Genomic DNA, 24,119 nt, shown 5'->3' on the forward strand with positions numbered 1-24,119 from the left:
AGTTCCAACTTCCAGTTTGTAACCTGCCTGTGGGCAGGGACAGGCACGGTAACTTGCAAATTTTACAGTTGGTGAGAATTGGATGTAAAATCCTGGTCAGCTTACATGATTTTCCTGGATCTACTAAACAGCCTTGTGATCGAGGGCAAGCCACGTAACCTCTCAGTGCCTCAGTTGCTCCATCCATAAAATGGTAGAAATATTACTTTCTATAAACATTAATCACAAACCAATGACTTGAGTCCTCCTCGCTGTGTGTAGCTCTGTCAGGGCCCCAGTAAGACCACGAGCACCTGTCTGATCTGGCTGTTTGGATTCTCCCAGGTTAAATACAAACCTAGAAGTTAATCTAAATACTGTACCAATGGGCTAAACAAAAGGAATGATTCATCTCCAAAGACTGATCAGTTAAATTAGGCTCAAGTTTTCAAACCGCTGAAATGTCTTATGATGGAAGATGCTATCTAAATAATCTTCTTTGCCTATAAATATGTCATAAGTCAACTAAATCACAGAACAGTGACAAAAAGCCATCAGTGACCATGAATATCCTTATTTCCAGTATGGTGACTATATGGGGACTTCATATTTATGACATAAGTAATTATTTTACATGATTTAATGTTTTCATTTATCTTGAACTATCAGAATTTTCTGAGTAAGGTAAGCAGAGATTTAAGTAGGTTTTTTTTTAAATCACTGTTCCAAATCCATGAATTAAAAAGGTGTGATTCCCTCCTCCTTTTTTTTCATATTCTAGAAAGCTAAACTGTCATAATATCTAAGAGGAAAATTGTATTCACCTGTTAGGAAAGAAGGTGAATTATTGCCTACCTTCTTCAGAAGGCATATTTTTAACTTAACCAATCAGGAAACACCGATTGGAGTATATTACGATGTTGCTTTTTCTCCTGACCATAACAATGTTTACTTCTACAGAGGTGAATAAAAATAGAAACTTGACTTAGTGGATATCAAATAACTTTTTCTGGCTCCTCCTGAGCTAGGTGACTACTCTGTTTATAATCCCACAAATTAAAGACATGCAATTATCCAACAAAAACAGTGGGAATATTACACCATTTTTTAAAAGACTGACTACCACATAGCCGGTGCCCAGCCAGCTCTAGCCAAAAACCACAGTATGGAACCATAAATAAAGCTGTCAGCCTTTGCATTTCAAAGGCACCTTTCTATAGAGAGCTCGGCTTGTGGTGAATAGAAAAGAGCCTACCCAGTGGTTGAGCTGGTGGGCCGGCAGCAGAATCCGTCCACACCTCAGCACTGTGGCTAGATTAAGCTCTTGCGTGGAGGTTGAGAGCTGGGGGTCTGGATTTGAATCCCAGCTCTGCAGCTCACTCTCTGCGTCCTTATGCAAGCTACTTAATCCCTCTACTTGTCATTTTCGTCATCTGTAAAAAGAAGGGGTGGTAAGAACAGTAGCCTCCTCAAAGAGTTTTTATGAAGTCTCAATGAGTTAATATTTATCAAATGCTTAGAAGAGTGTCTGGCTCAACATGAAGACTATTTGAACCATTTGATAAACAAGGAAAAACACAAACTTCTATTTCAGGCTGCCTTCCTAGAGGAAGAGAGATGAGGGGGGAAGGGAGGACGCCCCAAGTCCTCAAAAAAGTTAGGTAGGAAGGCAAAGGCATAAAGAAAAGATATAAGAAGAAGCCTTTAAGAATGTCAGATATTTCCTACTGGGGATTATTTAAGGTCATAAACTCACCCTTTCTGTGTATAAAACCTTCCAACGTGCTGTCTTTACAATGACAAATGTGCCAATACCTTGATCAGTGAATGGAGTCATAAGGTCTTGCCCAGCATATCGTGTTATATCAGAGGCAAAAGTGAGGTTGCAGAGGCAATAAAACTCTCAGGGTGCAAATATTTTAACACCTCACACATGTAAAGATTCTTCTTTCTGGCACATCGGTAAATTTTCTCACCTGAAGAAGCCCTGCGTGATGGCTAGAACTTGGCCCTGGGGTTGCAGCACCAATTCTGTCCTCGTGAGCTCCCCAGGTGTCCACAGTCACAACTGGTATGACTCTAATGGCCATGAGATCCATCCTGAAACCAACGAAGGCTAACACGTGTTTCTCCACCACACAATGGCCCTCTTCTTTCTTCACTCACCCCACCACGTTCTCACGATTATGGCTGCCTTCCTGATGCTGAGGCAGCACTGTGGTCACTGGGACATGAGGTGGGTCATAGGTGGGTCATCTTTACTGCGTCCCTGTGCTCCCCTGGGGGCTCAGATCACGTCTTGCTCATCTTTGTATCCTCATGGACACACGCAGTGTCTGGCCAGACTCTTGAGTGTGATCATTTTGAAAGTTTTAAGATACCACGCTCCAAGCCCAAACATGAGTTCCAACATTATTAGTATCAGACTTTTCTACACTAGAGATAATTATCTCTTTATTTGAAGTTTTAAAATTCACTCTTTTCTCCTACATCCTCCCAAATAGAATTCTCAGCCAGAAGGTTTGAACGTCGACTTTTGGCGGGATTCTATATTGAATAGTGTTGATTATCAAATGATATCTTTATAAGCCACTTTCTGATCCAATAATCCTAATACAAACGAAACCTGACTGTAGCCTGCGGAAATTCGCTAATCCCAAGTACTGTATAGTTGGTCCTTAAAGGAGCTATTGCGAGGCTATTATTGCAGCAGACGTGTTCCTTTACTTCCCAGACTCTGTCTCAGTTTTTATGGACTTTATATTTCACTACGTTCTACTACTTCCGACTTCAAAATACTTTCCACATTTTTCTCTCTTAATTCAGCCACTTGAGAACATTATATTGTCTGTGTTCAGAATTCTGTATTGGCCAATAATTTATTAAGCCAATTAGCGCACTTTAAAAGAAGAATCAGGGCTTCCCTGGTAGCACAGTGGTTGAGAGTTCGCCTGCCGATGCAGGGGACACCGGTTCATACCCCGGTCCGGGAAGATCCCACATGCCGCGGAGCGGCTGGGCCCGTGAGCCATGGCCACCGAGCCTGCGCATCCGGAGCCTGTGCTCCGCAACGGGAGAGGCCACAACAGTAAGAGGCCCGCGTACAGCAAAAAAAAAAGAAAAAGAAGAAGAAGAATCAATGGCAAACAGTCAACAGCATCGCCAGCACCATGAACGTGAAGCGGAGGTGCAAATTCCGTTTTGAGCCCTGGCCACATACTCCTCTTTTGTTTCCATCATTCTAACGTTAAGGAACAGATGTCAGTCCTGAGAGCAACTGCCTTTTGCCAGTAGGTATAACAAAGGAACAGATTTATAACTGGCACCTACCAAAAATACAATAGGATAAGGTCACACCAAAAAAAGTTAAACAGCACAAGAGAAACAAGGTCCCTTCTGAAGGATTCATTTGAATACGATGTCAAGTTCCTGTCACTTACATTTTCCACTGTGTGGTCAGGGCAGTGCAGATTGCTCTTCAGCTGTGGGGACTTGCCTGGTGTGAGAGCGGGTGCCCTATCTGGAGAAAACCAGCCATCAACTGCACCACGGTCCTCCCTCCCTGGAAGCACCCAAATACCTGGGAAACAGGGCAAGACATGCTAAGGACATGCAGTTCAAACATTCTCACACAACACCACAAAATATAGAGCACCTTACAAGAATACCGTCGATAAAGTTCCTGCCCTACAGAATCCTTTTTTAAAGAATTGTCACCATAAGATATCCTACCTAATTAGAAGCACCCCAGTGAGATTCATAGCGCAGTCCCGGACCCATATCAGATCAACTCTACTTCTTCTGTAACCATCAAGAGCAAACATCAGTATCATATTTTCTCATATTTCCTTCATCTCTCACGCTGATGCAGGGACTGTAGGCTGGCCGTGATGAAGAGGCCAGAAAAGAATTGTCTCTCTCTTCCTCCCTCCATGTACCAAACCAGGGGTTCACTGAATCCGTATTAGTTCTGGACATAAACCTAAGGAACTCATTCAAGAAAAGCAGCATCCAAACAGCTACTCTTTTGCTTACGGAGCAACTGCCAGGCGCACACAGGGGTCCTGTGGAGACTTCTTTGTAGGTGACCAAACAATGAGCAAAAGCAGGGCAGAGAATGGGGATTGATGTGGAGGGAAGAGCTGTTCCAGTCCACACCCTCTGAACCTCAAGAAGGAAAATGAGGTCTATTAAATCGAGATAGAGAGGGAAAGCCCAAGGCAAAGCTACGAAATACGTCAGATTGTCTTTCAAAGGTCTCTTGTTCCCCTACCCAGTGCTGTGTAGCCAACAGGGACAGTCATCAGTTACCTCACGTTCAATCCTTCCATTCTTCCCTTTCCCAACAGCCCGCCCCAAACAGGTAGACACCAGGCTGATCTAAGTAAGGCTACTGGGATAACCAGGCCATCAGAGGTGATACATTCTTGTTTCAGCGGAGACTTTGTATAGTATGGTTTCTAAAAGGTGTGATTGGTGGAATTTCAGACTCCTTGGCAGTCTCGTGGGAGAGATTTTGGGGGACGAGTCTCTTAGTAACGTTTAATTCAGGTAGGCCGTCTCTTGCCACACCTATATGTGAAGCAAGTTTTACCCAATCACGATTCCAAGCATGGATCCTTTCACTTCAAGGCACTCTCTCTGCTTACTTGACCAATTGTTTTTCAATCTATAACTTAAGTGTTGAGCCCAAAGTATTACGAACCGTTGCATTTTTGTGTTGAAACCATCTAAAGATGACAGATATCTCTGCTCTTAGAAAAAGTCCCTGCTTTGACTAACCCATGGGTAGAGAAGGAGAAAATTACTATTTGCTTTTGCTTAGAAATGTGAGCCTGTTTGGATCTCTCAAGTTTCCATAAATCTGACAACTCAATGAGTTTACTGTACGAAATAAGGTTTATAAGTATTCAGAGGCAAGATATGAGCTCTGTGCTAGAATTTCAAAACTGGTTAAAATAATGACGGCAAATCCTCAACTGCTGTGAAAACAAACAAGATACAGCTTGCTGAGCGGCAAATGAACAATTGGCAGATGTCATATTATTCAAGAATGCTGCCCTGTTACAAGAACTCACTTTTTTTTTTTTTAAATAAATTTATTTTTGGCTGTATTGGGTCTTCGTTTCTGTGCGAGGGCTTTCTCTAGTTGTGGCAAGCAGGGGCCACTCTTCATCGCGGTGCGCGGGCCTCTCACCGTCGCAGCCTCTCTTGTTATGGAGCACAGGCTCCAGACGCGCAGGCTCAGTCGTTGTGGCTCATGGGCCCAGTTGCTCCGCGACATGTGGGATCTTCCCAGACCAGGGCTCGAACCCGTATCCCCTGCGTTGGCAGGCAGATTCTCAACCACTCTGCCACCAGGGAAGCCCAAAAGCTCACTTTTACTTACTTTCTCACCCTTGTGAGAAACCTGAGACCCAGATGATTCCCAAAAGTTCATTTGTAAGTTGCTTCCAAGAAGTTGGAGCAGATTTTCTTATAGAAATAATGTGATAAATGATGGTTAGAGCTCAAAATACCACCCCTCCCTTCATCATTATACAGTATTGTAGACATGAGCATTGTTTTCTAGTATTGTTCACTGCAAGTATATACCATTTAATCTACATTCCTGGTTAATATGAGCCATTGGCTGCCATTCATAACATGTCAGAAGGAAGACACAGCCCCTAGAGATGGACCATACGATGCCTAGATACGAGACACCCCCAACCCTCTGTAAAGGTCCCAAGACGCAGAAACTCTTCTCTAACTGGATTGAGCAGTGAGAACGGTCATGTGTTGATGTAACTGAAGTTCAGAGTCAGTTTAATCCAGGAGCTCCTGCCCCATTTCTCTGCCCCTCCCCCTGTATATGTCTCTCCCATTTGTTGACTTTATCTTGAGGTCACTTCTCTCAGGCGGCAAAAGGACTTCTTCTGGCATCCGGCAGAAGAGGAAGAAAGCCCTGGTCACAGGATTCTAAGCAGGAGTCCTGAAATTCACTTTGATTGGTCCCTGTAACTCATATGCAACCCTGAACCACTGACCTTAGCTGGGGAATGGAATGGGCTGATTGGGTTAAGCCAATCAAGAGTTAAGGTTGAGATCATCTCCCCTCAAAGTACACGGGTGATGATGTAAACGAAAATGAAAACGTGGGCCCACTGAGCTGGATGAAGGGGAGAAATGGATAGATAACCAACAATAGCCACTAAACCATCTTTCCCTGTTGACCCCAGCCCCTGCCACTGAAGGAACGTGTTATATGGCATGGTGGAGCTAAGGAAGCTAGGTTAGCAGGGGCAGGCACACAAGTGTGGGGATCAGAGGAAGGAAATGGACACGTTCTGCTCTGTTCACTCCATCCTAGAGTACCCTCTACCCCCAACCTCCAGGAGCCCCATAGATCCCCACTCTGTCTCAGATCCCAGCTACTAGACCTTCACTCCACCTTAGAACTTTAGGACCTACCACCACCACTAAAAAAGAAAATATCAATAGAAAAATATATCTTTTCCTGCTTCATTTAAAAGTGGCTACATGTCTTCCATCTTCCTCTTCATTCCACTTCCTTGTCAAAGGGAAACTCAAGGGCCCTAGGAATTCGACTCATGCTTTCTCCCCTGACAAAGTGGCTCTGGTACCCGCTGACTTCCCAGCATACTTTGAGACGAAACTGTGGTGGCTTTGAATCTACTCTTTAATCGTCTGTCTGTAGTCAATCACTCACTAAACACTGCAAGTTCAACCATGAGGCTGTCTAAAGAAATGTACAAAGAGAGTGGGATTAATACTGCTTTCCCAACTACCTCATATTAATAAAACTACATATATCCAACTTTTGGCAGGGTACCCTCTTTTTGACTAACAGTGGGCACAGTGTTCATCCCTGAGCCATGAAGCTATAAAATATAATAAACAGGCTTGTGATTGGAAAATAGGCTGGAATTAGACTCACGACAATCAATGAAAACACAGAAGTAAAATAAAGAAAGGGTCAATTACTCAGGCTTCTCAGCAAAATTGCCCCACATAAAGATTGATTTCAATCTCACTCCCACTGTACTCCAAAAATCCCGCTTTCTAAAATGGTGGTTTCCCACTGCAGGACTGGCTCAGAGCCCAGGCCTGTATCTCTAGAGCTTTCCCCAGAGCTCCAAGTAATGCGGCCTTTGCTTGAATGGAAGTGGAAGGCTGGAAATAAATTGTCCCATGAAGTGTTAAATGGAAAAGAGTTAAGCTATTGTATTGCGATAATAATAATTTAGCTGTTTGTAATGGCTCACGGTCATTTGAAATGCTGACTTAATAAAGAGATGGGCACGTGCTATATTTAGAAACTGACCATACCTGCCGTAGGTCCTGAGCAAAGCTGACACCTGCTCTGCAGTCTCAGAGGCGGAATATGCAGTCGCAGAAAAAGACAAGCACAAGAATGGAATTTTCTTTCTGATAATGGCACATAACTTTGGAAAGATTTGGCTTTTATTATATATCATTTTTGAAAATGAGGGTTTTGTTTCCGAATGAAACAAATACATTCCTCAGAGTAAAAGTAAATTTATTTTTAAGTATTCTCTCTTTTTGACTGATTCCTCTCCCAAATAGTTTCACCTTTTCACTAGCATGATTTTATCCTCTGTAAAGAGAAAATCACTTTTAATTTGGGGTCATGAATACAAGGACAACAATCAGTATAACAATATTGGTTGTTTTGTGTTATTATCACTCAATTTGGGGTGTCATTGCCCCTTCGCTTTATTACACAAGCTTTTTTTAAAAGGGCGAACTCTCTCTCCTCCATTTGGGTCGCGGTTTCCAGGAATGTTTTCCAAATTATCCACTCCCCTGTGATTTACCCTTCTCAGGGGCCCAGAGTTAAGTCTGGAGGAAAAGGTTAGTTCACTCTCATCACACTGGAGGCTGTTTAAATGGAAAGGAGTTTCGAAACCCTCATTTCTCAACTGTCAGCATTTAAAATATACGGGGCAGTCGCAAATGGACTTAAATGGACATAATCTTTTGGAAAGTAACGTGATAATCAGCTTTAATAGCCAGAGAGTTTATTGTGCAACATTGCAACACTCCTGCCAATGGTGGCAAACTGTAAAGAATTTATATGACCCACAACAAGGAAGTGGTTAAACATGGCACATCCACACAATGGACCATTCTATTGCCATTAAAAACATGTTTTTGAAGAATATTTAGTAAATGAGAAAATGTTCATCTTTATGGCCTAGTCATCTCTGTGGCTAGTGAGATAGGGAAGCCTTTATGTTCTCTTTCGTGCGTGCGTGTGTTTCTCTATTTTACATGTATCGATAATGAGCATGCCTTGTTTTTGAAATAAGAAAAAAAATTTCAGGAATTCAGGAAGGCTGAGGCTGGGCCCTCATCCTGGGTGTGAAGTCTGGCTGTCACTGGGTCAGTGGATCAGGGAGCAATATTTATCCAGCGCCTACTTTGTACCAGGCACAGGGATGAATCCTGGGGATACAAAAATGACAAAAATGAAATTAAATGATGCCAATCAGCCGGAGTGGCTGGGCTGAGGCACTCGGAGTTCACGAGTCTCGATTATGTGAACAAATGGGATGCTTGGTGTCCCCTTGGTCAACTTTAATTACTGGTACCCTAAGGATAAGAAGCTGGTGTAACAACAGCTGTCTTAGTAACTTTTTAAAATGCAAGATACCAGGACTTCCCTGGCAGTCCAGTGGTTAAGACTCCAAGATCTCACTGTAGGGGATTCCCTGGTGGCACAGTGGTTGAGAGTCCTCCTGCTGATGCAGGGGACACGGGTTCGTACCCCGGTCCGGGAGCATCCCACATGCTGCGGAGCGGCTGGGCCCGTGAGCCATGGCCGCTGAGCCTGCGCATCCGGAGCCTGTGCTCCACAACGGGAGAGGCCCCAGCAGAAAGGGACCCGTGTACCGCAAAAAAAAAAAAGCCATGTGGTGAAGCAAAAAAAAAAAAAAAACTCCAAGATACCAATCATCAGAAAGTCCACCTAATCTAAAATTTTTTTCTCCTATATGCTATTTTTAGGAGAAAAAAAAAATGGTAAGAAAACAAGGTAACATAGGAAGTGAATATTTTTTAAAAAATCAGCTCATCTCCTACCTCCTTTATAATGAATGGGACTGTGCAATAAGAGTTGCCTTTCATATTAATGTAAGATATTGTCTAATTTTTTTCCAGCCAAATTTTATTCTCTTTTTATTTATAGTAACTTGACTAATCCTGCACATCTAAGGAGTGGCCTAAAATGTGTATTTGATTCTAAAGAATACTTTTCCTACATCTTTGTGTTTGGATTCTTTGAAGAGTGGGAATCCTGCTACATATAGAAATGTTTAGTTAACTAGAACCTCTTAACCATTCTGGATAAACGGAAGATTTTGTATTGAGAATTTCAGGTCATCACGAAGAATTCAGCTTGAGATAAAAATAATTTTTGTAATTTATGTCTGCAAGAAGCTTCTGTTTAAATAACTATTGTTGCTTGCAAATAATAGGTTGGATTACAATGGGTGAAAATTTACATAATAATTAGCCAAAAGAATGATAGTCTTATTGATAATAATTTTGTTCAAAAGCAATATATTTTCTTGAAGACATATCATGTTATCAAATACAAATAGAAGTAATGTAATTTTTAAACAGTCCCAGAGAGGAACTAAAAAACTCCAGGCGCTGCGGCTATGTGATCTGGGGTGGAGTATCAACACTCTTAGGTTTCATTTTTCTCATCTGTAGAGTAGAAGTGGCAATGGCTACTTTCTTATTACTTTACAGCAATTATTTAAGGATAAACCATGTAGTAAAAAGTGCCTGTGATTCCTTCGCAGAACGATCTATAATTAGCTGAAACTCAGAAAATCAGGAGTGAGTGCAGATACATGAAGATGCCCCATCATCTCCAAGCCTTTGTCTGGGTACCTCCACCTTTGGTGGTCCCCAAGTGTTTGGGTAACAGGAACAACAAAATAAGCAGTAGGTAAATATTCTCCTTTTTTTGCTTTAACAAAAGTATAATCTAAGGCTGTATAGGTAAATATATATATATATATATAAAGCCTGCCCAAGGTAAATCACAGCTAATATTCATAGAAAGAATAATGAAAGTAGAAAATCACCATCTGGAAAACACCACAATAATAGGTTCAGGGATGAATCATCACTGAAAGCTAAAATTAGTTAGTGAAAGTATGATAAGAAACAAGATTTTTACATAGTCTCAAAGTAGATCCCTATAATATTTACTAAGGAAAAAACAGTAACTTTATGGTGGAAAAACCTGACAAAGACCACCTTAACTAGGTAATTAAAGTTATCATTTCTTGTAATGAGACAGATCTACATCACGTGCCTCCCCACATAGATGCTCTGAAAAGGACCCAACATCGCTCTGGTGGTACACAAAGATTCATGAGGAAATACAAGACAACTCAAATTGAGGGTCATTCTATTAAATAGTTGACCAGTACTTTTCAAAAGTGTCAAAGTTGTGAACAACAAAGAAGGATTGAGAACATGTTCTGGATTAAAGGAGATTTAGGAGATGCAGACAGCTACTGCAACCTGTGATCCCTCATTGGATCTGAGACCAGAAACAAATGGTGAAAGTTGAATCAGGTCTGTAGACTTGATAAGAGTGATGCATCAGGGCTTCCCTGGTGGCGCAGTGGTTGAGAGTCCGCCTGCCGATGCAGGGGACGCGGGTTCGTGCCCCAGTCCGGGAGGATCCCACATGCCGCAGAGCGGCTGGACCCGTGAGCCATGGCCGCTGAACCTGCGCGTCCGGAGTCTGTGCTCCGCAACGGGAGAGGCCACAGCGGTGAGAGGCCTGCGTACCGCAAAAAAAAAAAAAATCAGGATGCAAATTATATGCACACTTTCTAAATCCAATACCTGAAGTATACGTACATGAAGAAAGGCAAAGGAAATATGTGGTGAATTTTGTTAAGATGGTGGATTGTGGGGAGAATTTTTTCTTTTCCTATTTTCCAAATTTCCATTTGATATTTTAAACATCAAATGTTTTTAAAAAGAAAAATCAGGGGCTTCCCTGGTGGTGCAGTGGTTAAGAATCTGCCTGCCAACTCAGGGGACACGGGTTCGAACCCTGGTCCGGGAAGATCCCACATGCTGCAGAGCAACTAAGCCCGTGCGCCACAACTACTGAGCCTGCACTGTAGAGCCCGCAAGCCACAACTACTGAGTCTGAATGCCTAGAGCCTGTGCTCCGCAACAAGAGAAGCCACCACAGTGAGAAACCCGCGCACCACAACGAAGAGTAGCCCCCTCTTGCAGCAACTAGAGAAAGCTCGCATGCAGCAACAAAGACCCAATGCAGCCAAAAATAAATAAGTAAAATAAATTTATTTCAAAAAGAAGAAATAATAAAAGTTCTCCTAACTTTTAGCCAAAATTTATCCTCCTCTATGATAAATTCTAAATCTTCTTTCACACGACTGCCTTGCCTACACCCACTCAGCCATAGATACTGGGGACTTTCACACACATGCCAACCTGACCCAGACACTGGGCTATTCCCATGGGGGCAACCAGCCTTCTTAAGCTCTTACTGCCCTGGATTTGAAGCCAGACCTTGTATGTTTAGGAGATGAGTCCTGGGAAAGCCCGTGAGCGCAGCTTTAACATCGCTGAGTTTGCCCCAATTCACTAGGCTTTACCTTGGTTCCCCTTTGTCACTTTCATTCCCCCGTGGGGTCGAAGTTTCACTCGCCGGCTTGGCTGTTACTCTGACATCCTGCCTGGCCCTTGCCAGTGCCCCTCCTCCTCTGGGAGCTGAGCTCTAGTCCCGTGTATTGGTTTGCTAACGCCACTGTCATAAAGCACCACAGGCTGAGTGGCTTAAACAACAGAAATACAGCTCTGGAGGCCAGAGGTCCAAGATCAAGGTGTCGGCAGCGTTGGTTCCTCCTGAGGGCCGCGATGGAGAGCTCTGGTCCAGGCCTCTCTCCCTGGCACCAAATCTCCACCTTTTCTTTTTGTCCTTCACATTGTCTTCCCTCTATATGTTTCTCTGTGTCCGAATTTCCCTCTTCTTAAAAAGATACTAGCCTTTGGATTAGGGCTCACCCTCATCCAATATGCCCTCATTTGAACTTGATTATGTCTGCGAAGACCTTATTTCCAAATAAGGTCACATCCTGAGGTTCACTGAGGGTTGGACTTTTTTTTTTAACACATTCTTTTTTTTTAATTAATTTATTTTATTTTATTTATATTTGGCTGTGTTGGGTCTTAGTTGCTTTGTGTGGGCTTCCTCTCGTTGCAGTGAGTGGGGGCTACTCTTCGTTGTGGTGTGTGGGCTTCCCATTGTGGTGGCTTCTCTTGTTGCGGAGCACACGCTCTAGGCACGTGAGCTTCAGTAGTTGTGGCTCTTGGGCTCTAGAGCACAGGCTCAGTAGCTGTGGCACACGGGCTTAGTTGCTCTGCAGCACGTGGGATCTTCCTGGACCAGGGCTCAAACCTGTGAACCCTGCATTGGCAGGCGGATTCTTAATCACTGCGCCCCTAGGGAAGCCCCGGGTTGGACTTCTACATAAGAACTTGAGGTAGGGTGGGGAAGAGGACACAGTTCAACCCATAACATCCCCAGGCACTGAGGAACTATGGCTCTAAATGAGATTAGACCACCTGAGAGCATCAACATGCCTCTGGCCTGGCACTTTCTAGATACTCTCTGATAGCGATTTTTTTTTTTTTTTGGCTGCAAGGCTGGTGGGATCTTAGTTTCCCAACCAGGGACCAAACCCACACCCTTGGCAGTGAAAGCTGTCCTAACCACTGGACCACCAGGGACTTCCCCACTGATAATGAAATTTTTATCAGACCCCTTTTTTTTTTCTTTTTTTTTTTTTGCGGTACGCGGGCCTCTCTCACTGTTGTGGCCTCTCCCGTTGTGGGGCACAGGCTCCGGACGCGCAGGCTCAGCGGCCATGGCTCACGGGCCCAGCCGCTCCGCGGCATGTGGGATCTTCCCAGACCGGGGCACGAACCTGCGTCCCCTGCATCGGCAGGCGGACTCTCAACCACTGCGCCACCAGGGAAGCCCTATCAGGCCCCTTTTTAACAGACTCATGATCCTTGGCTACAAGGAGTTATTAACCTGGCTAGCGGGTTTTCCCCATGGGTGAGCTACAAGTATATCTGTGAAACTGTGTAACCCAGATTGGGACTTGAACCCACAGTCTTTTAATTGAGATCACACACCTGGTCCCAGGACTTAAGGAAGCTCAGGTTTTTAGGGTTTTTTTGTTTGTTTGTTTTTGTTTTGAGGTACGCGGGCCTTTCACTGTTGTGGCCTCTCCCGTTGCGGAGCACAGGCTCCGGACGCGCAGGCTCAGCAGCCATGGCTCACGGGCCCAGCCGCTCCGCGGCATGTGGGATCTTCCCAGACCGGGGCACGAACCCGTGTCCCCTGCATCGGCAGGCAGACTCTCAACCACCGCGCCACCAGGGAAGCCCCAAACCACCCACTTTTTGACCTTTATGGTCAGCCTTGGAACTGTCATGGCGCCTGTGGGTGTGTCATTTAGCTGATGTGTTACAATGAGCAATAGTGAGGCTTGAGGTCTGCCATCTTGGACTTATTTGGTTCTAATCAGTTTATGTCATGTCCTCGGGCTATGTCACTGTTTTAAAGGTTGTGTTCTGCCCCTTTCCCTCCTGTTTCATCTGCCCATTGTAAAGAATCTGTTTGTCTTGTCACATGAATTTTAACATTATATTTGTCAATGAAAAAAAAGGAAGTACTGTTTGATTTTCTATAGTCTCAGTTGTTGAGACTTTTTTTTTTTTTTTTGGCGGTACGCCGCCCTCTCACCGCTGTGGCCTCTCACGTTGCGGAGCACAGGCTCCGGACGCGCAGGCCCAGCCGCTCCGCGGCATGTGGGACCCCCCCCGACCAGGGCACGAACCCGCGTCCCCTGCACCAGCAGGCGGACTCTCAACCACTGCGCCACCAGGGAAGCCCCGAGACTCTTAAATCTTTAAAATTTTTAAAAATTTTAAATCTTTATAAAAATATTTAATTTTTAGGGGCAGCTTCCCTGGTGGCATAGTGGTTAAGAATCCACCTGCCAATGCAGGGGACACAGGTTTGAGCCCTGATCTGGGAAGATCCCACATGACATGGAGCAACTAAGCCTGTGCACCACAACTATTGATTCTGCGCTCTAGAGCCCGCGTGCGTGCCACAACTGCTGAGCCCGTGAGCCACAACTACTGAGCCTGCACTCTAGGGCCCACGAGCCACAACTACTGAAGCCTGCACACCTAGAGCCCGTGCTCCACAGGAGAAGCTACTGCAATGAGAGGCCTGCTCTCCGCAACCAGAGAAAGCCCACCCACAGCAACAAAGACCCAACGCAGCCATAAATAAATTAATTAATAAATAAACAAGCAAATAAATAAATAAAAGAAATCAGGGTCAGATTTTCCATTAAAATTTTTGAAAGAATTTTATCTGAATGTTTTATACAAATTTGCTATTTAATATTTTCCCTATTACCTTCTGGCCAAATGGTGTGTAGTAGTTGCTTTAATGCTCTGATCCTCTCCTGCTAAATATTCATCTTTATGCTCTTCCACTTAGTTCCTCTACAAGACACACCCATCTCCTTCCCCACCTCATAAATATGCTTCTTTTGAATGGGCAGAGATTTGATTTCATCACTGTATGTCAGTCTTTGTTTTTTTTGAAAACAGTAATAGTTTCTCTATTTTACCAAAATTAGATCATATTATGTACATCTATTTGTAACTTACTTTGTTTATTTAATATGTTTTCATGTTCTATGTAGATATACAAGGAGTTGTCTCATTTTTTTAATTAATCTTTTTTTAAAGTTTTTTTTTTATGTAAGTATAGTTGATTTACAATGTGTTAATTTCTGCTGTACAGCAAAGTATGTATGTCAGTCTTGAGTCTACAAAGTTCCAATGAGATCACTTTGTTTACCCCTGGTGTTACAATCTCAAGTTTACTTTGCTTGTTACCTATGCCCTGTGTGTTTATACATAGACATCTAAGGCCCTAAGTATTGTTTCTGGCCTCCTTCCCAACTGGTTTCTCATGTGAATCACCAGGCAGCCCCCTGCTCCCTTATTCTTTCTGTATTATGCCTATTACTCTTTAGAGTAACTGGATTCACAGGCTTACCTGGGTGCTTTCCTCCCTTCCCTTACTTATTCTCTTTTCAAGCTCCATGGATAAATGATTATTTATCCAGTAAACTCCTGGTTTAATTATTATTTCCCAATTTTTTGAGATGTCCTCCCTCCCAAATCAAAAGTGCATCATTTTCATAACATAACTACCCAGAAATAAGATCCATAAATCCAAATACAATAAAACGAAACCATCTTCATGGCCTGCCACTCAAGTCTCAGACCTTCAAACTTACAAACATCACTCGTAAGATACAAGATAAATAACCAGTTGGGCTCCCAAGTCCTAACTTTTATAGTCTCTTAAAAATGCTTCCTTTCTTTGCTGACAAAGTCATTCGTTCCCACAGGAAGCAGAGTGATCATTTTTCAAAGTCTTAGGTATAACCTTCAAGCAACCAATCTCTTCCACTCACTTCAGCCAATTCATTATCCTGCTCATTCTTCCTCATAAAGGCTTCTTGGACCTGTCGTATTTCTATCTCTACTGTATTGTCCCATTGGAAACATTGCACTGGTCTCCTTTACAGTCTAGTGTCCACTCTGCTATCAGAGTTAATGCCTGACGCCTCTCAAATATTGTCAGTAGCTCACATTACTACTACACAGTGAAATTCATCATCTTTGACAATATGGACCCAGCCCTCTTTTCTGGCCTCATCCTCCATTTTGTGCCAATAATCTTGTGCAAAGTGAGCAGTTTGCAATTCCCTGAATGTATCATGTGCTTCCATGCTTTGGGGCCTTTTCCCATCCACTAGTTACCTATGATTCCATCTTTCAAAACTCATTCAGGGAACCTTCTCTGATTCTCCTCCTTCCCCACACCCTACCAAAGTTAATCTCTTCTTCCTCTAGTTCCTCTTTTAGCTCCGCCACTGTATGTCTGTTGTCTGGCAGACAAGGATTACATCATAATCTTTTCTCCATCTTCCCCATACTTGACCCGGAGCCTGGCACATAACAATTGCTTGAACTGTTAAATTTCTCAGAATTTGTGAGCTAGTTGACTTTACTTTGGTTGCTTGAAATTAGCCATAGTGGAAGTATTTACACCATGGAAAACCCTGTGGTAGGACAATAGGACTACAATAGGAATTTTTTTTTTTTTTTGGAGAGAGTTGCTTCTTTAACATTTACCAGCACACCACTGATTATACAGGTAATACAAGTAAGTTTTGATTGAGTGCAATCAAAATCAATGATCCCCTGTAGTATCTCCCATACTTAATCCTAGTATCCTCCTCAGAACTAAACAGTTTGGTGTATATCTTCCAGAGCCTTTTTCACATGTTTTATATATTGTAGCACTTGCTGCATTTAAGTCTGCTGGCACACCGCCACTCAGCCGTGAAGCTTTCTCAGACTTCCCCTGCCGTCGCTGTTGTGACTTTCCTCTCATCTCCTTCCGCACCCACTACATCTTTTCTAACTTCTGTGTGCCTTGTGGTAGCAAGATTTTAAGTTGTTTGGAGAAAGGTATCATTAAAGACCTGTATTTTCCACTGAACGGCCAACCCTCATTAAAATGAGTAAGTTCTAGGGATCTAATGTAGAGCCCGGGGACTATAGTTAACAATACTGTATTGTATACTTGAAAGTTGCTAAGAGAGCAGATCTTAAGTGTTCTCGCCACATAAAAACGCAGTTATATGAGATGATGGTGTTAACTATCCTTATTGCAGTAATTATTTCGCAATACATATGTGTAGCAAATCATCACGTTGAACACCTTAAACTTATACACTGCTATATGTCAAATTAATCTCAATAAAGCTGGAAAAAAATTAAAATAGAATAGAATAAAAAGAACAGACCCTCCAGAATGTCAGTGGTTTAATTCTTCGATCCAAAACTTGCTAGGAATCATCCAGTGCTGTCTGAATATAACATTAGATATGAAAGTATGCTAACAATAGGCACTTTGGGGTTTTTTCCTTCATTTTTTTATATAAAGGACAACTTCCTTTTTCTGCACTGCAGTGCCTCAGTTAGGGAATAAAAGACAAGGGATAGTGCTGTGTTTTCATCAGTTAGCATGTCTTTAGTTAGGTAAGCTTTCCGTCTCTTCCTCTGTCACCCGGCCAGCCTGGAGCTGCGCAGTATAAGAAGGAACCTCCTGCTCTCAGCAGAGATTCTCATGCTAAGTAGCCTTTCCCTGTGGATGTGGAGCTGCCATCTGCCTAGTAAATCTACTCTGCTGTGCCCAGCAAAACACTGTGATACAGCTTGAGGGCCAAAGTGGGACCCCCCTGCCTTGGGTGGCACACCCAAATTTCAGATACAGAGAAGAGGTCGTATCCGATAAGTCCAGTGCCACTGAATTTCTTTATAACCCCAGAAGCAGAAAGAGTAAGGTTTCTTCCAGCAACCTCTGCCCCACTCTCTGCAACAGTACAATATAAAATTTAGATATCCGAGGAAAGGTGATAGAGGTCACAAATTTTCGTCCTTATGCGTTGTTTTCTTATGCGTTTCTCAAGTGTTAAATGAAAAAGTTAAAGCAAATGGGGATACGCATGGGAGGACTTAGTCCCCTTGATTCCAATATGAGAAAAGCAGTTAAATCTTCCCTAGAGATGAGAAATCACAGCTATGACTACCCTGTACCATCAATCATGTAAGAGTCATTTGGAAAAACTAGGAGATGCTGTTCTCCTTTGAAGGAGAAATGAGTCCTGCATCCTTTTAAAAGTCTTCTTACATTTCAAGTGTCATCCTTCACTTCTATTCAAATAAGTTAGGAGGGTTCATTCCCTTGCATTCAAAACTTAGTTGTAACAACTTAGGGTAATTATACTACAAGGCTCACTTCTGATGGATTCCAGGAAATGGGAAGCAAGTTGTTTCTAGAGGACGGGGCCCCAAGATCTCACTATGGCCAGGGGCCCCCGAACTTGTGCATTACCAACACCAGGGCTGATTCATCAGCAGAGCAGGCCCAAGAAACTTCAGGCATGATTCCTGGCAGACCCCAGCCCTGGGAACCATGTTCTTTTTCCTTCCCCCAAAAAGTAGAGGCAACCTCTTTACTAATTTCAGAAAGCATTTTGGGCTTAAAACTTTGAGAGTGGTCAGCTTCAGTATCTTCCAGAGCTGGCTCTACTCTGTGGATGGATCTTCCACTGGTGCCTGGGCTTTTCTCTCTGCTCAGAATCACTTACTCCATCACTGAGATGCAGTTCCCCAAATCTTCCAGGCCTTGTCAAATTCCCATGACTTCAGCCGTGCTGCTCTCTTTACCTGAAATATACTTCCCTGGAACACCACCGTGATCAGGCCATATTATAGTGTTTTTGTCTTATGCTCTACCTTGTCCCATACACTTGAGCTTGAGCTCAAGCAACAGAACTCACTAGTATTTGTTTACACAAAGGCCACCAGAGTGCCAAGCATACAGTGGATGCTCAATAAATGCCAACAGAACAAATCAGTGAGTCTAAGTGAAGGCTATCATGATGTCCCTTGTACTGGTCTTTCAACTTTTATATAGGCTTGAAATTTTTCAAGAAAAAAAGGTTGAGGGAAAAAGATGAATTCAAAGGGGTGAGGGTGGGGTCACTAAATTTCTGAGTCATGGTGCCTAGGGCATTAAGTTTGACAAATTTAGTTCTTCCTAAAGAGCAGCAGTCCTTCCAGGATCTAAAAGCCTCTGAAACGTTCAAAGGTGGTTCTGTCTGGTGTGAGTGTGCATTGGAGTGGGCGGGAGAGGGACGGGCAGCAGCCACTGGGCAGGGGCATGATTATGGAGTAAAATATCCCAGCTTCCATCAGAGGAGGGGCCCCTCCCCAGTCTGGGGTCTGTCCAAGGAAGGCTTGAATAAGGACATTGTAAGTAGAGCAAAAATTTGAGATGCAGAACTCCAACCACTCCATCCCAAGGACCAACCTCTCTATACACTGCCACAGGTGCAGCAAGACCCGCCCCTGGGAAGTGGCCAACTCGCCTGGCTCCACAGGTCTCCACCTCAGGGATCACCTTCTCAGGTTCAGAGCCCTCTGCTACCAGGCTGTGCCTACTAAGCTTAGTAAGTCAAGGTCACCTACAGCCTTAATCTGGCCATTCCACTACCACAACCCTGATTCTCCACTTCAGAGACTGGGAGCACTTGTATTGTTTATCTCTTGAGAAATTAAGAATTCACAGTACCAAAAAAAAAAAAAAGAATTCACAATATATCTTTGCTCACATCTTAGAAATTTTCAGCCCCAAACTCAATCTCCTCTTCTCTTTTACTTAATGTCAAATGGTGACATTATCCTGGTGACCTGGCCTTCACAACATCCCTGAGCCCTTCCGAATATAGCTCCCTCTTCTAATAGTGAGCTCTCTGGTCGATGTCGGTAGTAGCCACAGAAGAACACTTGAGAAATCAAAACACTTTCCCTGAGAACTCTTTCCTAGTGAAATGATTAGCTATCATCTATTGAGCGCTAATAGCCTCACATCTGCTAAGCACTAATAATAATAGTATTAGATATGTATTGAGCACTGACTGTGTGCCAAGGACCAGTTAGTGCTACCTTAATTTTCTCATTGAATTCTAACATAGGTCCTTTCTGGTGAGTGTTATTTCTATCCTACACATAAGAAAACTGAGACATAAGGAAGTCAGTAAGTCGTAGAACCAGAATTTGAAGCTGGTCGTTATTTCCAAAATCTGTGCCCTTCATGCATTATGCTAAAGTGTCTTTTCCTAAGTAACTTATTTTGAAGTGGAATGAGTAACTTTAGTTCTAAAAGTGTTGAGGGAATTCCCTGGCAGCCCAGTGGTTAGGACTCAGTGCTTTCTCACTTTCACTGCTGTCACCCAGGTTCAATCCTTGGTCGGCGGGGAACTAAGATCCCACATGCCACACAGCACAGCCAAAACACAAAACAAGCAAACAAACAAAAACAGTTTTCCTCTAAGGCTCTGGGCATAAGAATGTCTGAGGGGATGTCAATAATGACTTTAGAATTAACATACAGAAACAATAAAATACTTTGGAATAAATTTAACTAAGGAGGTGAAAGACCTCTAAAAACTACAAGAAATTGATGAAAGAAATCAAAGACAAATAAATGAAAAGGTATCCCCTGTTCATGAACTGGAAGAATTAATATGGTTCAAATGTCAATACTACCAAAAGCCCTTTACAGATTCAATGCAATATCTATTAATATTCCAAAGGCATTTTTTACAGGGGTAGAAAAAAACACTCCTAAACTTTCTATGGAACCATGAAAGACTCTGAATAGCCAAAGAAATCTTGATAAAGAAGAGCAGAGCAGGAAACACCATATCTCCTGATTTCAAGCTATACTATAAAGGTATAATCATCAAAACAGTATGGCACTCACATAAAACAAAGACAAATGGAACAGAATCATGAGCCCAGAAACAAACCCAAGCATACACAGTCAACTAATATTTGACAAGGGAGTCAAGAATACTCAATGGAGAGAAGACAGTTTTTTTCAATAAATTGTGCTGAGATAAGTGAATATTCACAGGTAAAAAAATAAAACTGAACCCATATCTTACACCACTCACAAAAATTAACTCAAAATAGGTTAAAGACTTAGGTGTTAGACTTCAAATCATGTAATTCCTAGAAGAAAACATAGCAATAAAGCTCCTTTACATGGGTGTTGGCAATCATTTTTTGATATGACACCTAAAGCACAATCAACAAAATAAACAATAAATAAGTGGTACTACATCAAACTAAAAAGCTTCTGCACAGCAAAAGAAACCATCAACAAAGTGAAACAAAAGCCTGTGGAATGGGGAAAAAATGCAAGCCATCTATCAGATAAGAGGCTAATATCCAAAATCTCATACAACTCAGTAGCAAAAAAAAAAGATGAACGACCCAATTTTAAAAATGGGCAAAAGGACCTGAATAGACGTTTCTCCAAAGAAGATATACAAAAGGCCAATAGATCCATGAGAAGATGCTCAACACCACTAGTCATTAAGAAAATGCAAATTAAAACCGCAATGAGATATCACCTCACACCTGTTAGAATGGCCATCATCAAAGGACAAAAGATAATAAATGCTGGTGTGGATGTGGAGAAAAGGGAACACTTGTGCACTGTTGGTGGGATTGTAAGTTGGTGTAGTCACTATGGAAAACAGTGTGGAGGATCCTCAAGAAGTTAAAAATAGAACAACCATATAATCCAGCAATTCCACTTTTGGGAATATATCCAAAGGAAACAAAAATACCAACTTGAAAATATATCTGTACCCCCATGTTCATTGCAGCGTTATTTATAATAGCCAAGACATGGAAACAACCTAAATGCCCATCAGTGGATGAATGAATAAAAGAGTTGGATATATAATAGGAAATCCTATCATTTACAAAGAACTGTGCCAATTTACACTCTTATGAGAAGTATATGAGAGTTCCAGTTGCTCCGCATCCTCACCAACACTTGATATTATCAGTCACTTTAACTTTTGTCATTCTGGTAGGTGTGTAGGAGTGCATTACTGTGGTTTTAATTTGTATATCCCTTATGATTAATGACGTTGGATACTTTTTTATATGTTCATTGGACATTTGAATATCATCTTTTAGACATGTACCCATTCAAGTCTTTTGTTCATTTTTTATTGGGTTGTCTTTTTCCTATTAATTTGTAGGAACTCTTCAATATTCTGGATATAAGTCCTTTGTCAGACACTTTTATTGCAAATATCTTTTCCCAAGAATGTCTGCGTCTTGCCTTCTCACTCTCTATATATTATGTCTAGGTTGAATTTTTAGAAAATCATTATATGGAGAAAAGATAGCACAAATGACCTCAAAACACCATTTTAGATCTTTTGATTGGTGGAAATATATGTGACTCTTTTCTTCTTATTTTCACTTCTTAATATTTTCCTAAACTTTTATTTCTCATTATAAATAATAACATTTCTATTTTAAAGCTAATGATATTAGACTCTAATGATGAAATCATGAAATGCTAATGATGATGATAAAGATAAAATAGAAAGAAAAAAAATCCAGGAAACAAATTTGATTTTATCATTTGAAATGAAGAAGGAGTTTCTCTTCTTATTATTAGAAAACAAAAATTTAAATAGAGGATTCCTAAAGTCTACTGGAAAGCCCTCAGGAGATAACACTGTGAATGGAAGAGAGAGTCTCCAAGGCAAAGCAATACTTGTCTAAACTCCTCAGCTTCCTCCATTTTCCTTGGGTCATCACTCACCTGCCACGACATCCAGCTGCTTCAGCAAGCCCAGGAGTCACTGTTTCCTTCTTGGGACCAATAGGACTAAAGCCAGTGGCGGATAGATAGAGGGGCAGGTTGGTGGCTGAGAGTCCTCCCGGTCAAACTTGAAACAGCCAGTCTGGACACTGGATGAACCTATTACTTATCTTGATGTATTAGAGCTTTTGGTTGAACATGAGACCATGAGTTTGAAAGAATTTAAAGCAACGTCTACTTTAAGTTTTCTTTCCTTAGAAGATCCAATTTTTGAGGAGGAAAGCAGTGGAAATGAGAACTATTTGGATGTGTGGTGAGAAGGTGTTCCTTGAGAACTGGTTTTTAAGCATGCTAATCTCACGCATTTGTGCTTGGACACAAGGTACAGGTTCCTTCCTTTGCCATTCCTAAAGGGTATTTTTATTTCTTCTTTTGAATGGAGCTGTTTTATGGGGATACAATTACTTTCCTACATTACTTCATAAGTCTGAGAAATACACTTGTCCTAGAAAGTCTTTTTTTTAAAATATGACATGGAAACTGGAATATTTGGAACATAGAATACTTTGAAACTGCTATTGACTGCTAAGAAACATAGCAATTCTATTTTGTTCTAGTCCCCACCCCGCACCTTAAACACTCAAAGAGGCTCATGGATTTCCTTATTTAATATTTCCCAACCATCTAAATCTACAGTTTCCAACTGTAAAACAGGAAGCAAGAGACAACATGGGACGATGGATGAAGATTCTTAAGTCTACCTTCCTTGTGCATCTATGATCACAGTAATACCTTTCTTTAAATTTCCATGTTCAAAAGAGTAAAGCAAAGTTTGATTTTTGTCCCCCAAATGTGTTAACTCCTCTTTGAAAGTATTCATTTTGGAATCTGGAAAGTGTTTGAGAAAGATGCAGGGTTCTGGGCAGCTCAAAGGGGTCGCACACATCCTCGAGCATCCTGTCTGGCTCAATTAACAGGATGAAACCTCTCCCAGTAGCACCGTACAGGTGTTTCAGGGATACACAACCTGCGCCTGCACCTGGACCTTGTCTTGGGTGCCCCGCTTAGCCTAGGAAGTGCCACCCTCCCCCTCACGTTCCCAGGGCAACGAGCAGCTCCCCCACCCCTTTCCTCTGTTTTCCCCTCCAGCCTGACCAAACCCTTCCTTCCTACCTAAATATTCACAAAGCACCAGCACAGACTTCGGAAGCTGGGAAGTCACATGACCACAGTGCCTTTGCCACCCTTTTATATTTCTTACTGAAGTCCACGCTGGACTTTATTTTGTTTTTGTTTGTTTTGAATTAGTTTTGTTTTTTGCTCTATCTCTAACTGTGACAATATCTAATCTTGTCAATGATCCGGCTCAGTCAGGGTGTGAAACCGTCTTCTTTGTGAATTAAACTAGGTATCCCTAAATGTCCTACACTTTCAAAGTGATGTGAATGCTGTTAAGCAATTAAGCTAAGCAGTCTGTCTCTCAGGTTTTCCTTTACAACATTATCACCAAGACATTTGTCAAACTACAGTTACCTAGAGGGATGACAATAAATATGTTTTCGAGTGAAAAAAAGCACACTGGATTCCCAAACCCATCTGAAAGAGTGTTTCTCCCTATGGGACCTGCTCTACCTTCCCAGGCAGCGAAAGCTCCACTCAAACTACGCTGCTCAGAAAACCAGTGGCGCGAGGGTTTACATTCCCCTTACAACTCTGTCTTCTTTTAGGGACTAAC

General features: G+C 42.2%; 1 long non-coding RNA gene across 1 annotated transcript in view; it reads left to right on the forward strand.

The window, feature by feature from the left end:
- Positions 1-24,119, forward strand: part of LOC309970207 — a 58,178-nt gene that overhangs the window by 4,990 nt on the left and 29,069 nt on the right. Inside the window, exon 2 of the long non-coding RNA XR_014326671.1 lies at positions 9,816-9,964. This is a non-coding gene — a long non-coding RNA (uncharacterized lncRNA). The remainder of the gene's footprint in view (positions 1-9,815; positions 9,965-24,119) is intronic.

This window comes from Leucopleurus acutus, assembly GCF_964270905.1.
Source record: "Leucopleurus acutus genome assembly, chromosome: 13".
Classification (NCBI taxonomy): domain Eukaryota; kingdom Metazoa; phylum Chordata; class Mammalia; order Artiodactyla; family Delphinidae; genus Leucopleurus; species Leucopleurus acutus.